We start from the raw sequence: 16714 nt of genomic DNA on the forward strand, positions 1-16714 counted from the left end.
GATATCTCTGCGGACTGAACCGGGTTTGCACCAGCATCCGTCCCCGAATTCCCCAAACTCGCTGGACAAAGAAAAAACTTCGCAACTGGGCGCATTGATGAATATGGAGGCAATTTCTCTCAAGCGTATTTTTACCCAACGGCCGCGACATCACTTTATTAATTTTAGGCACGGCTCCCTTCCCAATCTGAGGGCGGTGAAAAATATCGCCAGAGGCACAGCTGTACATGATAATGAAAATAAATCAGCGGAGCGCTGCGTGCCTCTGCATCGTAAAACCTTGATACGTGCTCCCACCGCCCGCAAAGTCGAGCAAACCGCAGTCACTGTGCTCTCTTCAAGGGTTAAGTCAACAAGCTCTAATGGAAACATAATACGACGCTGAGGATGAGGGAAATCTGTTTCTGGGTCACGAAACAGAAAACAATGGTGGAGGGTTTTTGTTTATCCCTTATTTATACCTTTGAAAGGGAGATAAGTATTTCATTTCGAATATAGCTGGATGCTTGATTCAACGCCGGTGTGGAAATGCGAGGCCCAATGGCTCGGGTCAGAGTGCTCCGATTTTTTCCGTAGAGGATTCCAATTGGGAGCTTCAAATATATAGGATTTTATTAAAAGGCTCACATTGTTCACAGACCCGATACATAAGTACCTGCGCCATATCAAAAGTCATTGAAATAGGTGTATTTTTTTCATTCAAAATTGTGAAAGATATAAATGGTGTCAAATTTCGAATACCAACCCGAAATCAGGGTCGCACGCAAGGATTAGAGGTCTCACGAGATTAAACTCTTCCTAACCTTGACAAGCACAAGCGAAGAAGATAGATCTAACCTTACAATACATTCAGTAAAAATTTATTCATTTATTCATTTCTTTATTTGTTTATTAATTGCATACAGTACAGTAAAAATCAGATCGGTCATTCTACCCTTGCAGAGACCAATTAGAGAGAGAAAGAGAGAATGAATTAGCTAAACAAAAAAAAACTTCAGCCCTAGTACGTTACAATGTCATATTGTTTTATAACCCCTGCAATAAAGTCAGTTTAGCTGGAGCGTGTATTGGAACAGATGACAACTCGGGCGCTCCAATATGGGTCAGGGTCATGTTAGGTACAGTTACGCATTTGACCTCACGCCCTGGAAATGTAACGAATCGTGATCCACGCTCTTTGACAAATACTGACATTAATAAAGCATTGAAGGTAAGTCGTTGATCTGTGACACATCTGCGATTGACTTTCCTGTGTATTGGTAACACTCGTAAGGCAAATTTCCCTCATAATTTCAAGCTATACAAATCAAACAATAAGGTTGTACAAATTAATCGAAACGAACGATAAAATGCGAACTATATAAATGGGCAAGATAAGTTAACTGGCGAAAAGCAAATAAACCCAGAATAGATTTTTAAAGGAAGACCATAATGGTACTCGAAACATAACGCGAGACAGAGCTAAAGAAAAAGTAGAAATCGTTGTTAGTAAGACAGTAAAACAGCGATGAGAATATTAAGTTAATGGCTAAAAGCAAAAGTCTGGCGACGAAGAAAAGCCTAGCAATTTATTTAAATAAATCGCAATTAAAACGCAATATCCACCAAGCTTACGAGTCGCGTAGATCCGAGAATAACGACTTATATCGGTATGAAATATCTCCGCATACCGGGCGAAGGATAAACCAGAAGGCAATATACAAAATGATAACAATATAAATTATATTCTGTCGACCCTAATTCAATTTGGGACAGGGGATCTGCATCAGCATAATCAAATTCTTTTTTTTTTGGAACAGATGCGGAAAATTTTCTTCCTTTGGGATATTTAGCGGGCAATCTTTAGATCGTAAACTAAGCCAATTTAATCCTACAAACGGGCTCGCTCTCTCAAACTAAATCCTTTTCAATTTCTCGAACGCTTATCGTAGCAGCGTGGCACTTAGTTGTGGCAACCGGGGCGAGCCGGGCTACAACGTATAATGGAGATTTCAAGAATAATTTGAATTAAATCTGCAAGCTGCATGAGTACCCCGGTAATGCAAGCATAAAGGAAAGTTTTAAAATCGCGAAAAAAATTAAGAATTAAATAGTAGTACTTCGTATGTATTAAATTGTATGAAATAAGTTAACTAGTTTAGAAAAATATTGGTAAAATTTGGTTCCAACATATACTTAACCCTCCTCCTCCTCTTAATCCTCTTAACTATGATTTAGCGCGTACAGGTTTACATAAATTTTCATGTGAGTCTATGCTGGGAATGAAATTTTATGATCATAAATACAGCACCAACAGCTATCCCTACCTATACATTAATAGATACATTGGAAACCGCATGCTTCATACGCTAACACGTATTAAACGGGCTTAGTTCATAATGGCATTGTCTTCCAGGGATATAATATGACACGAGCAAAGCTGTTTCATCATATACCTACACGCGTATTAAACGATATTGATAAAGGACGGAGACCTCCAAGGGTCAGGATTAAGATTATGTCTCGGAAAACTTGCAGGCCTCTATCAAAAAGGTAAGGTTATTATTAGCAACATTAGGGAGTTGAATTAGGCCCGGCGGGAAATATTAATTCGAAAAAAGAGGCTTGTTTTTAATCAAAAGCGTAGGTCCTGTTTCAACAAATCATAATCAAGTTCCTTTACACGGATTCATCAAAAATTCAATAATTTCTGCCAGAGTTGCTTTAGCTGTATCAACAAAATCGTTCCATGGAGCGATATTGGTATTCATCCACTTGTTTGTCTAAGTCAGGAATGGAGTCGTATTTCAAGTGGTCTCTAAGCCGTGCTAGACTAGAGACTTAACGCGGATTATGTTGGTAAACTTGGAGCTAGAGGCGATTCTACTCGATATGTACTAGACTCCGCAAAGAGAGTTCCAAATGTCAGAAGCTTGCCAACTGGCAGACTTATCGCAATAGTGTGGAATAAATTTTGGCTTGAATCCGATGCAGCTATCCAGTGATATACACTCCGGAAAAATGGAGATTGGATAAAAAAAAATCGATATTTTAACTTCGAATACAACGCACCAATCAAATCACTCGACAAAATTAGACGTACGATATGTGCTAGTAATTATTATTAAGCATCAAAATTAAGAATAAAGCTCATGATGCTGGAAACCTCGCCGCACGAGTTGCCTATAACAAGTTGTCATAAAGCACTTGATAATGGCCACGTGATAGGCGCGGGAAAGGAGCCGCCACGCTAGCTGTATGCGACGACCTCCAGACATTTCAGGTGACTTAACGATACTCGGAGAACGCACATCGCAACGCCCCCCACACATTTGTAATTGCCCTCAAATGGCGCAAAAACTCACTGATGGCCCTAACATCCCGCTAATTGACGTTTTCGAAGAGGTCGCTGATAAAAACGTAGGACTTTCTCCGATCGCGCGTTACTTACGATGTGAAAGAAGTTTCCACAGGTTAATTGTCACTATTTGGCTAGTTGGGACGTGTTTAGAGCGATAGCGGCGTGAGGGTTCTCGCTCGGCGCGGCGACAACTGGCGGGCGGCCGCGGCAGGGCGCGTCGGAGGCTGCGCGGACCCGGCGCCCCCGCCTTCAGTCACCCACTCACCACCAGCCAGGCCTAGCCCGAACAGCCGGACTTTTAACATGTGCTTTCAAAATGGGGTCTAAACGTAAACATTACCAATCCAAGACCAGACATTTAAATAAATGTTTGTGTTGTGCAAATATACTCGTAAAATTTAAATGGCGTCGACATTAACGGCCGTCGTTGAACACGTTCGTAACATCTTGTTAGAAATGGGATATACAGCGGCTAAATTAAATGTTAGTGGAACGAAAATATGGCATTTACTTAAGATCAAAGGATTCTACATGCCGGGATCGGGAAGTTGTTTTCATAAAAACAACCTATCTGTTTATTTGCGCATCGTGAAGCGGGGCATTTTGCTTTGACATTTATATTATACCTATAGTTATTATTATACGCTAGAATTCGGAAAGCATAGTGAAGGTGAAAAATTAAATTACACTATTTTAAGCAAAATCACTGGGAGAACGTTTCATTCATGGAAGGCTTTACAATGTTGCATCGTACACAAAACAAATGTAGACTGATTATATGCTACCCCTTCGTAAGATTTGGAAAAATACGTTTCTAAACGTACCACAAGGTTACGTCCGCAGTGCCACTCCAGCATTCAATAGAGTCCACTAAACAAGATAAAATGCACCGAACACTAAGGAATTTGCTCCGCACTGACCTCAACCCAGTTCCGCAACTTGGCAAACGGCACGTTATTTTAGTTACAGTTACATTATCTACGAGAAAAGAAACCTATAAAATGTTAAAAATTTCACCGAGATTTTTGCCACTTAGTTTATCTTCGTCCTATTTTTTTAAACTTAAGTAAATTCCCTGAAATTACGTTCCAAGTTGAAAAAGTTCTTCAACGTTTTATTTTGCATATAGATAGGATCGAGTTAAATTAGGAGTATTACCGTCTGCGATGCTTTCCCCAAGAAACTCAATTCGAGCGTGGGTTTCACGTAATTCCCGATATACTCGTACGTATTAGAATAATATGATGGGAACATTGTTGCCTGCCAGGCTGCCAAGTCAAATGTCACGCATACAAATGCAGACGTGTACCTACAGAGAACTATAAATAGCCATAGATGCCTTTGATAATTTGGAGACGCCCAATCGTTCTCGCTCTCTACTGCCAAAACAGTATAGAACAACCTCCGGGATATTATTTCAAAGAAGTTCTTTGTTGAAGTAAGTACGAATTTTCATACCCATAATAGTACCATTCGATAAATGTAAACACATTTTATCGAATGGTACTATTATGAAACCGTCAATCTTTTATATCACTTATATGTATATTATATGACGAAGCTCGCTGACTACAAGACACTACACTACCTAAACTTCGATAACACGTGGTAACTCTTTTGTTATAGTATACGCGGGTTTCCAACTAACAGAGCAAAACAACGTAAGTGTTCGCAAATCAACAAATCAAATCCCTGCGCTAAACGTCGATACATATATGCAAATGGCGGATGTAGGCGTCAGTTAGTACAGCGATCAGCGAAAAGGGAGAGACGAACCGGTAATAATTCAATTTCAGTGCCGATCATTTGGACAGGCGGCCTCTGAATGGGCCTTAATCTGATTTATTCATAAAACAACTCCAAGTCCGCTGGCCCATACATGTTTTCATGGGCAGCGTCGCAATCAAACATTGGGCTCAGATTTGATCAGTAGGTCATTCAGAGGGGAGCGGGCAGTGACGTTTGCAGATTATCGCCTTTCCCTGGTTCTAAACCGCCACAATATTGACTTGGGAACGATGACAACCGAACTAAAATATTGAGTGAGTCAGTTTTACATTTTCAGTAACATGGCATTCATCACCATCATCATCAAATCAGCCGTAGGACGTCCACTGTTTTGTTTTGCGGGCCGCGATATAACGACTTATAAAAAGATCGTTTGAGCACCGCAGTGTCATACTACTGGAATGATTTTAATTTTAACAGGGCCTCAACTTCAGTTACCGTTAATAATTTAATCGTAAGAAATTTATAAACAAAAATTACAACTTTTATTTAACTTTCAATGTTCATATCTAAGTTCAATAATACCGGATTCCAGTGATCGGATTGACTTTAGGTATGGATAAGTAAATTAGATGACAATGCTAACTGTATAGATAAATATTTTAAGGCTCTTAGAGACCTAAAATACCACACTATTTAATACCATTTTTAAGTCTCGGCAAGGACATTAGTAGTTAAAAGTCGTGGTCGTGCATTGTTCAACGTAGTTTTGCCGCGAAGCTGTTGCCAGCGTAATCGTTCTTATTAAAAAAAAGCTTAACTTTCACTCTTTGGAAGGTGACCATTTTCGGGGGATTACGACGATTTAGTGTTTCAGTAAGTCTCAGAAGATGTTTCGGCAATGTTGTGGATCGGCTCGCTACCTTTACTAAAACGTGTTTATGTTCACTTTAGTTTTTCGCGATACAGAAGAAATGGCTTCAAGAAGTTCATTGGCTTCTGGAGCTGAGCTCAAATTTTAAAATTAAATTTCATCTTACAATGCTATTGAAAAAGGGTGTTTTAACAACGAGTCTGACAATTTTATCTACTTATTTGAGTCTTTTGTGACAAGTTTTTTATTTTATTTGTACGTAATAGGTAATTTGTGTTATTTCATTAAAAATAATTTATTGCTGTTTATAAATCATATTAGGTTCTTCTACACTAGACCGACTATAGCAACCCGACCAATATAACGCATACCAACGTTAGAAATAATTTTCACTAGCCCTAATGTCATTACAGCTAAACTAGTATGTCCGAATTGTTTACTAGGCCTAAACCCTTATTATACTGACCTTTTGTATTTTTTTTTGTATTTAATTGTATACTGTAGTGTTTAAGTATTTTATTTGTTATTATTTTATGTTGAAAAAATGACTTTCTGCCAAGTTTCTTGCGGCGCATTCTTCTTGGCAATGATGGTCTTTCCGAAAGCGCTGCTAGTTTAATAAATGACGTGTAAAAGTGCCCATTGCGGCCTATTTACTGAATAAATGATTTGAATTTTTGAATTTAAAGTTATAGACCCTAATTTTTACTTGCACTAAACATTAAACGCTCTAATATTATTTAAACGAATGATATTATTCCTAATTATTTATTAATCATTAGCCATAAGTTCTAATCATTGTTTGAATGAAATTTATACGAAAAACAAATAATCAATTAGGCAAATTACACCCACATGGCGACCATGGCCCATGGTTAGGTTAGGTTAGAGTTATAACAAGGCGCGAAGCGACATGCATTACGGTTGTTATCGTTAGGACAAGTAAAAATAGGGGAACTAAGAAACTGGGCATAAGAGAAAGGTATTTCGTAGATTCCGTATGCTACAATTAGGGCTAATGAATAGCTATGAAAATAAATATTTAAACTTCTTGTTGTTAGGGCTAGTTAAATTAGGTGGGAGAAAATTAAAAATTCGGCTTTTTGATTTTAGGTGAAAGTAGTGGTAACCTTCTTATAAAAATCTACGTCTTAACTATGTTCCTTGATTTGTATAATAGTACCTATACATACACATCAGATGTATTTTGAAAATTAAATTGCCTTTAAGGACGAAGATTGAAAAACCTTCCCATAATCTAGCTTTACATCAAAAAAGGAACTCATTGTATAAAAGATTTACTGTTTTAAACCACGCTTTAACTTGTCAGTCAAGTCATCCTTTAATTTTGCTTAGGAACGTACGTACGAGGATATATTTCTCAGACAAAAGGCTTGAACAAACCAGAGCACTTTCTTCATAAAACCAAGTCGAAATAACATAATAAGCTGTTACCTATTAAAACTTATAGCTATAACAGCGATATATGAATTAGTTTGAAACAAAACGAGTTACTATAGCGGCTCGCACGCGAAGTTGCCTCGTAAAAATAACTTCAGGCGACTGCTTTGTTGCGGTGAAGTTTCTGAAAATGTAGTGAAAGTGAGAAATGATGTGGGAGATATTTAAATTGAAAATTCGGATGAACGAATTGAGAGAGGCGCTAATGTTCTGGATTAAAATAATATGTCACCGGTAATTGCTAAGCCAATTGAATTCGATTAACATAACAAATGGTAGGTACCTAGCTGTAAAAGTCCGAATATGACGTTACACCCATGTAAAGGGACAATGACAGAAAAAAAGACTGCAGTGATTGAGATTGTGGTAAGATATTCTTGCAATGTCAAAAACATAAGAAATGAACAAAAAAACACAATAGCAAAATAATAATTAATCACAATTAAAAACATCAAACCAAAGTCGTAACAACAGCACAAAAAAAAATAAACAAGAAAATAATAAAACCGCCAAGAGCGTGTCGAACACGCCCAAGATAGGGTTCCATTCCATAGCCATACGAAAAATAGTAATATTTTTTTTCGTATGGTGTACGGAATCTTTCAAGTTTAGGTATATTTTATACCCTAGGCTGCTATTTACTCTTAAACTATTTTAATAATTCTCAAGCAACCTTGACCGTTATAATTTTCCTTGTAAATTTGATATATTTACTACCATAAATCGAAAAATCGTCTCGCCAACCCCCCAATGGTTTTAAAATACCTATCCAACAATACGCAGCACTATAGGGTTAGTCGAAAAAAAAATTCACCCCCACTTTACGTCTGAGAGGTAGATACCCTAAAAAAAATCTTTTATTTTTATTTTATCTTACCACTGTCGGCGTGACTGCTATATATATTCATGCCAAATTACAGCTTTCTAGTACTAACGGTCTGAGCATAGCCGCGGACAGACAGACAGACGGACAGACATGGCGAAACTATAAGGTTCCTAGTTGACTAAGGAACCCTAAAAACGACATACCTAATACAACTTATGGTACAGAATTAAAACAACATTCTAATGAAGAACTAAACAAGTTTCAATATACTCTTGTACAAAGTGATTTAGTCAAATAAAGTAAAGGAAAGGCAGAGATAGAAAATGATCCAGACCGAGATTGAAGGGTAACGAGATGGTTCTCATTAACATGTACAAGCAATTGATCTAGCGGGGACCTTCGTCATTTCCACGCCGGATGCTGTCCACGTAACGCATGTAAGGCAAAAATACGGCAACGTTTGCGCAATCTTTACAACACGGGACGCCGTTAGAACAGCATTTGCGGGACTCCCGACCAAGTAGCCCCATAAAAATGGAATATCAAATGAAAATTTCTTTCCGCTCTCGGCTTTATTGCGGTCAGGACTGCAGTTCATTCAGGTTTTGATGTGAAACTCGCAGATTGCGAGAAAAAAAGCAATTTTAAATAAGAATGGGCGACATTGATCGAAACCTGTGAAGCTAAAGTGTTCATTCAGACACAGTTATTTTTGGTGAATGATAACATCGTCATTACAACTTCATACACCTACAAAACAATTCAATAGTTCAAGTTTCCAATCCACACTGACCCTGCGTGCCAAACAATGATACATAGGCCCACATAGGCCGGAGTAAAGATGAATTCTTTTGACGCTTTTAAGATTTTTAAATAACCAAAGCGGGTTTAACCTGTTTACCTTTTTATTTGCTAAGGGATGTAGAACGTAATTATCTTTAACGAACTACCTTTATTTCAAATTTACAGAGCTGCGTCACTCCAGTATCTGGCTGTTGTAAATTTTGAGGCTCATCGCTTGGAACACCTGGATGCCAAACGTTCCTACACTTATACATATAATAATAGTTGTCAATTACATAGCGCGCCCTGTAAAAGGATCTTAAAAACAAAGTTTGGCTTTGCCAGCCATATTAGGGCACATGATAAACAAGCCTAAAGGTTCGCCTTTGTCGGACACGACATGGAGGGCATCATCATCATTGCCATATTTCGAATTAGTTGTACCTATATACTTAGTTATTAATGTATCTAGTACAAATAATCGTGGATTATTAAAAACTGTTTTAACTGAAGTCTGCTTCGTAAGCAAAGATTAGAGAATAAGCACGCCAGTTGAAATCGCAAACCCACACACAATATATTACCACGACGTAGCACGTTCATAATTTCAGCAACGACTGTTGCAGAACCCACATAAAAACCCCATATCAATTCGTCTTCGCCCCATTTTCGTCGCTTTAGCGCATTTCCAAGGCAAAAACAGTTGAATTATCATCTTTATTGTGTACCGTTGAGAGCTACATAACGACTGTCAGATTCAATGACGCAGAGGTTTTGAAATGAAGGGGTACAAGTTTCAAGGAAGTACAATTTTGTTTGCAGTCCATGTACAGAAAACTTTGGTTTGGCTCTAATTTACTTTTCCGTTATAAGACCTCCTCCATATAAAAATCATTTTTTTACGTTAGGTACCTATATGTACTTCTGTACATTACCCACTTGCATATGTGTACCAAATTTCAACTTAATCGGTCCAGTAGTTTCGGAGTAAATAGCCTGATCTTGGTTTTGTTTTTTCCTTGTGAGTAACGGAGCCTTAAAAATGGAGCAATGGATATGGAGATGGACAAGTAGTACCTAATATGTGCAGCATGATAAGTAACGTAGCTACATTACGTCTTCCTCCTTTCTTCGCCACTTTCCATGCCACTCGTCGAGTGTGTTGCTAATTCAAAAATACTCGTATTGCGAAAGCTCCTCTTCAATTAAACCAATAATGGGCATAAGAAACGTTTAATCTTAATCTACTGAGATGGCAACATATTCGCCATTTTTCTGCTACTGCAGTATAAACAGCAGTGACGTGGTATGCACAATTTCGTAAGACAATTAGGAGAGCAAGAAAAGCGTGAGTTTGGCATTTTTATGGATGGAGCTCAGCAGCCCGCAGTTAGTCTCAATCTAGGCCATAACGTCCTCGTCACTAATGTTAAATTTTAACATTATTAAATCTTAAATGACTAGGTAAATATACTTAATTTCGTGTTGATATTATTTATTTCGAAATTAATATTACCAAAGACAAGCTAGAGAACACAGTGTTGCCATATACTGCACTCGTCAACACTGACGTTTCGTGATATTTTGGCAATCCCGTGGGAATCAAATTGTGAGCGCCACGCCACTGCTTTTTTGCCTCTTATTCTATAAAAACCATCAAATTTATAGAACGTGAAATATTTTTAATCTTTCACACGACTAAGAAACAAAGCAATTTGTATGTATCTTCACCGGTTCATGAAATGTATAGGTACTGACCTTGTTATTCGAAGTGCAAAATTCGAACTTCGTATCTTATCGTCCCGCTGGCGCTAATATTATTTAATACGAGAGTGAGAGGGACGGCACGATAGGAACTTCGATTTACGAATTTCGTAGTAGCCCCCCTGGAAAATCAGCACATGCTGCTGTATTTCTTGAGTCGAGTTCACGTGCTCATAGTTTATACACAACTCTCATTTAACAAGAGCTCAGCTTGAGAAAAATGTGGACCGACCGAAGCAGTTCTCTCAACTACTCGTGAATTTATCAGAAGTCTCGGACTTCAACGCGAACAGTTTTGTAGATTCTAGCGATTTTTCTTGCTGCAAACTTCATTTACTTATTATTTGTTAGAACCGAAAAATACAGTATTAAATAAATAAAAATCGATGTATAAAATCAATAATGAAGGCAATCTATTCTAATTGATTACATTTATATATATTACTAGTATAGCTGTTGCCCGCGACATGGCCTGCGAGCGAAGAATTCGATTGGTCTGCGTGTGCCCGTCTGCCCGTATGCGTATGTGCGTGTGTGAACGAATGTGAATGTAATTGTGTGTGTAGAGCGAAGACAACGAGACGAAATAACACTTAGGGAAGGGGTTTGTATACCAATATTCCCGTGATATCGATATGAAATCTCGACATTTAAATCGCTGTACTTATTGCGGATTCCTATAAGAATTCAGAAAAATTTCAAAACTTCAATTCAAGTACTGGATCTAATGGATTACGCGTGCAAAACCATGGGCAAAGTCTAGTTGATTTATAAGTTTCAGCTTATTTACCGAAACAAGTTTTAACGTAATTGATTAAAAAGTTGTAATTACAGCAGAGAAATAAAATGAGACAGAAAAGCAATTTTATTCACACTGTGCTATAAAATTAATGTGGATTATTTTAGCAAATAGTTGGTCTATTTATTTTGAATCAACAAACCTGTTAATGTTTATATTAGTACAATGCACTGGCGCGAATAGTGCCTCGTTCAATATATATTTATCTATATTGACGTTCGTCGGTCAATATACAGAAAGTTTTTCATTTCCGCAGGTGCCGCAGGTAAACAGAAAAATAATGTTATTTTTTGACAATTTTAAATTGAAAAATATCCAAAGCTATTGGCTACTGCAGAAAGGGAATCTGGTTACTGGTTACAGGCGTACCCGTCCGTAAATTACGGCAACCTTATGGACGACAACAGTAACAGGTTGGCTGTCGGCCGTAGAATTGGCGCAAAGGTTGTCATACTACATCGCTGCTATTGTGGCAATAATTTGGATCAGCATGGCCACCACGGTAGCTTGTACCAAAAGCCGGGCCGGCCTTATATACCTAAATGTGCAAACTGAAGTGTTATGAGAACAATGAGACTAAAGAATTTAGTGTGTTTTTATGATTCAGTTTCGCAGAAATGACAAAATATTTGAAGTTACAAAGTAAAATTTTACTGAAATACGTCTGTAAAAGAGATTATTTTTTAATTTGATTCATCATCATTGTAAATCACCACCAAATAAATCTTTGTTTACACATATTTTAGCAAGTGTAATTCGGACTAAGCGATTGCCCGTTGTACCTACTAATGGTGTAGGCACGCACGGCGTTTCTACGCACACGAATCAAGCCGAACGCGGTCCGAATGTACAATTTTGTAAGTTTCAGCAACTGAATCTTCGGTCGAAAAATTACCTATTTCCATGCCAGAATCTGCCTAAGTCGAAACTAAAAATTCGGTCAGACATTGATTAGGTTACGACTTCTTAACTATTTTGTTGCTTGAATACTTTCTTGTTATATTAGCAACATATTCCATACGAATTAACCATATCAACTGTGGGCGTGGCGGACAAGGCATTACTCACAACACTGTATATTCGCGGTATTGTGGTCACAGGACCCTTGTCAGATATAACGGGAAACGTCAAGGGCTCTCAGCCGATAATACAAGTAATAACCGGTGCTATTGGGCAACTCGGAGGCGTGATGTGAAGTACTTATGTGCGATATTAATATCCTGTTTGTGAAGACAGCTGGTTTGAAAAGACCAACCTGCGAGTTACGTTTCGCCGTATTCAATGGTTTGAATACTGTGCGAGAGATACGCATACGTACCTATCCCATAGGTAGTAAATATAATAAATGCGAAAGTGTATTCCTTCCTTGGCATTCCTTCAAGCTAAAATATCTGGGTGGATTTGGATGAAATTTGGTACGTTATTATTTAACTTCTTACAATATTACTTGTTCTCAAACTTTTTTTTCAGTTTGAGAAAAATAAACTTAGTTTGGTATATAGATACTTAAGGAGAGGGAGACGAGGGAGTACGTTTACAACGACATATTTAAATGTTTCTTTTGGGTCGTTAGTCTAACATCTGCATCTGCAGTAACAGCAAAGTAATATATATATATAGTTGTTCTTGTTGTTGTTGTTGTAACTCTTTATTGTACATAAAACATATGAAAATTACAATTAACAAGAGAAAGAGATGTACAAAGGCGAACTTATCCCTTAAAGAGATCTCTTCCAGTCTTTGGTTATAAACGTTCGATTTTCATTGTTTTCATATGGCTTAGCTTTTTTTTGGGGTTAATCTGTCGGTCTGCCTCTGTCATGAAAGGTTTCTAGCTGTTTTAATAGGGAAAAAACTGAATCGAAACCATTTTTTTCACACAAAATATCATAGTGGCATCGCTTTGTTTGACAAGGAAAAACGACACAATAAAATAACATTTACTGCGGGAAGGAAAACTTTATACGATGAATTACAAAATGAATTAATAAAAGAATCACATATAAGAGTGAACCTATGTCCGGTTTCCATTTAAAAGGAAATGTAAAAGTATAACAGAGTGCGTGTAAAACACCATAGACTTTTCATTAAAAAGTTTTCAACATAAAAGTCACCACTAAAATCGTAAAACTTCTTTCCTTAATCTTAGATGTTTAACGATCACTTCCTGTAATCGGATGCCATTACCGACATTAGATCTGATTGCGGCGCCCATCAGTCTTGTTTAGAAAGCCAAACGGTGGAAAACGTGATTACCAATTTCTTAATAGATTTTTTCTTAGTTGATTCTATTGCGACAGGAGGTGACATTACGTGTTATAAGTTAAAACTTTAACGTATTGTACTATTTAAACATACAATACAACAAGTTATCGTACAGATATATCTGAATCCACGATTGTGTAGATATTTTTGTCATTTTGGAAACGTACAGATATTTATGCCCCTGACTGTACTTATACTTAAACCAAAGTGTAGAAGTATTCCTCCTTGAGTGCAAATTGTAGGTAATATTGTGGTTTTTCTTTTTCTCCCATAGTCTTGCAGTAATCGTTTTTAAATGAAAAGACAAAAATTCATAGTATAGCCTGATTTCAATGCAGTGTGATACTATAGTTACCAATGGAGCCGATAAAATTTTTCTTGAAGGAATCATAATACCGAAGAATAAGAACCCTCCAGATTATGGTCCTACAAATGGGGAAAAAAGTGAACCATGCTTGAAGTTTCCCTGTGGATTCGAATAAGAAATAAAGAAATCCAAAGAGAAACTAAAGTTACCGACATAGTGCAGCACATTGCACACACTAAGTGGTAGTTAAGTAGGCGGGGCTCATTGCTCGTAGAACCGATGACCGTTAAATTGGGCCCGTAAGGTTCGAAAGTGGCGAAATATTGGTAAACCTTCCGCAAGACGGATCTGGGAAAGTTCGAGGAAATCCATTGGCTGCAGTAAAGTAAAACCGATAGTCATGGTGGTCCTTCGGAAAGGCCAATTCCTGCCGGCGGTGACCTTCTGCCTGATGTGTCAAAAACGTAAAAAAATCAAGACAAGCATGATAAATAGGTACCTACACTGCACTAAGACTTAAGTATACTTCTAGCTGTATTAGCTCTTGCCCGCGACTTCGTCTGTGTAAAATACTTATCGCTATCCCGGGGGAAGTACTTATACTATTTTCTAGGATAAAAAGTATCCTATGTCCTTTTATGCCACGTAAACTATTTATCTCCATACCAAATTTAATCTAAATCGATTCCGACGATATTGCGTTAAGTAACAGACATTTTCACTAACTTTCTCGTTTATAATATTAGTAGGATAACACAATTTACATAATTTCTTGTCTAAACTCGTCAAGCAAGAATTTACCATTTCAGTCAGAATACTTATCCTAGGTTAGGTACCCTAGGATCTAGGTAGAGTCTGGCTAATGAAAGATAAAAATTTGCAGATGGTATCACCGTATCACCATAGAATAACTAATAGTACAAGTACAGAAGCTTCTCTGCCGTACAAAAGTGACGATTAAGTAGGCATAAGAATCCTGCCTACTTTATGCTTCTCCGTCTATCGCATGCCTATTGGAAAATCAGTAATTATTTAAATCGATACGTTGAACATAAAAAGGTTAATACGAATATTTTTCAGAAAAAGGGAATCTTAGAAACCACATGGTTCTTGATTGTATTGACCAGTTCTGAAAGGGATATTAGTATCAAAATATTTTGCCATGCCTACTAACCTACAAATTCTGTTACCGCATCTTTTAAACACTATTTTATCTGTTTGAACAAGGCTTTCCTCTCTGCTTGTTTTTGTTTGATTTTGCTTATCACACGCAACACACAAATATCACGCCTGTATTCCCAAATGGGGTAGGCAGATCACACGAAACGTCACCGCTTCGGAGCCACTTTTAACAATTTTAGGTTTTAAGTTTGACAAAAACGGTACGATAGTAATTTGCTTATCATGGTTAAAATAATCTGTGGCACACCACTTTTGATTGTTTCGTCCATGTTTCAGCAGTAAATTTCCAAAAAACTATTTTAATACACGAAGGTACTAAGCTCAACAAGTCATAGAATATATAATAGTACAAACTCACGTGTCTGTTTTCTTATACTCTTTCGTCCATTTGCTCATGACATTTGAATAATGTTGCCACTTAAATAATAGCTGGGTTCAGCTTTCATTAGCCAAACTATAGGTCATTCTGACTCACAGAGTCTCATTCTGAGAGGAGGCCTGTGCCCTGCAGTGGGACGTATATAGACCTACGTATCGCTTCTTTGATAAATGTAGAAGTCAACAAAATATATTCGTTTTCATTTGCACCAAAGTAAACTTAACGCAACAATAGACTTGCAAACATCGCGACTTCATCGACAAAATACAATTGCGGCCATTAATCAATATTAAGGTGGTATATAACAGTCGGACCAGGTGGCTGACAATGAAATAACGCTTTTACTTCCGCGGGTAGTTATCTGTCTAATCCAGGTCTGACCCGAGTAATAATTCAACGAAAATTGCCCGGATAACTCTTTACCCGGTTACTGGATACTAAGGGATAAACAATGTCCAGAAATGTGAGTTTATTTCTGAGTCTTGAAAGCCGAGGGATGACAGCAAGAGAGAAATTGGGAGACGTTGAAGCTGAATCAATATTCATTTAATGGGTGAAGTACGAATACAGGCTACAGGGCTTCTGGTTACAGGGCTACGGCACATGCTGAGCTGAGTCCGTTTGGCATCACACTACAGCACAATGTCTCTTATTTCCCTCTCTTCTCCTATTTATGTTTTTACTGTGTTTTTGTTGTGATGTAGTGTGTTTTTCTTGTCAATAAATGTTGTGAGTTTGAGTTTGTTTGAGTTTGAATAGGTACACTACGAATAGATGCATTCTTTTAATCCCTAATGATAGCAGTTGGAAAATAGGTCGTAAAAAGAAATAATAATCTATTAGAAGTATCAGGTGGAGAAAGATAATAAAATGTACTGTCTGTGACGAACGAATTTATAAACCTGCTACATCCATACACAGTATAAAGAACCCATGTTTAATGAGGAAGATAGTGATGTTTATGCATTGATAGCAAGAATTCTAGACGAACAATGTCAGACTTATA

The 16714-nt window shown here is 37.5% G+C and overlaps 1 protein-coding gene across 7 annotated transcripts in view; it reads right to left on the bottom strand.

The window, feature by feature from the left end:
* CASK (peripheral plasma membrane protein CASK) overlaps positions 1 to 16714 on the bottom strand; it is a 337531-nt gene that overhangs the window by 251048 nt on the left and 69769 nt on the right. For 3 of the 7 annotated variants that reach the window (XM_074096115.1, XM_074096113.1, XM_074096116.1), the window contains exon 1: positions 3431 to 3518. The exons of the other annotated variants lie outside the window; for them this stretch is intronic. The gene's annotated coding sequence lies outside the window, so the exon portion shown is untranslated. Of the gene's footprint in view, positions 1 to 3430; positions 3519 to 16714 lie in introns of those variants that run through there. 7 annotated transcript variants of the gene reach the window in all.

The sequence above is a fragment of the Choristoneura fumiferana genome, chromosome 13 (assembly GCF_025370935.1).
Source record: "Choristoneura fumiferana chromosome 13, NRCan_CFum_1, whole genome shotgun sequence".
In the NCBI taxonomy this organism is placed as follows: Eukaryota; Metazoa; Arthropoda; class Insecta; order Lepidoptera; family Tortricidae; genus Choristoneura; species Choristoneura fumiferana.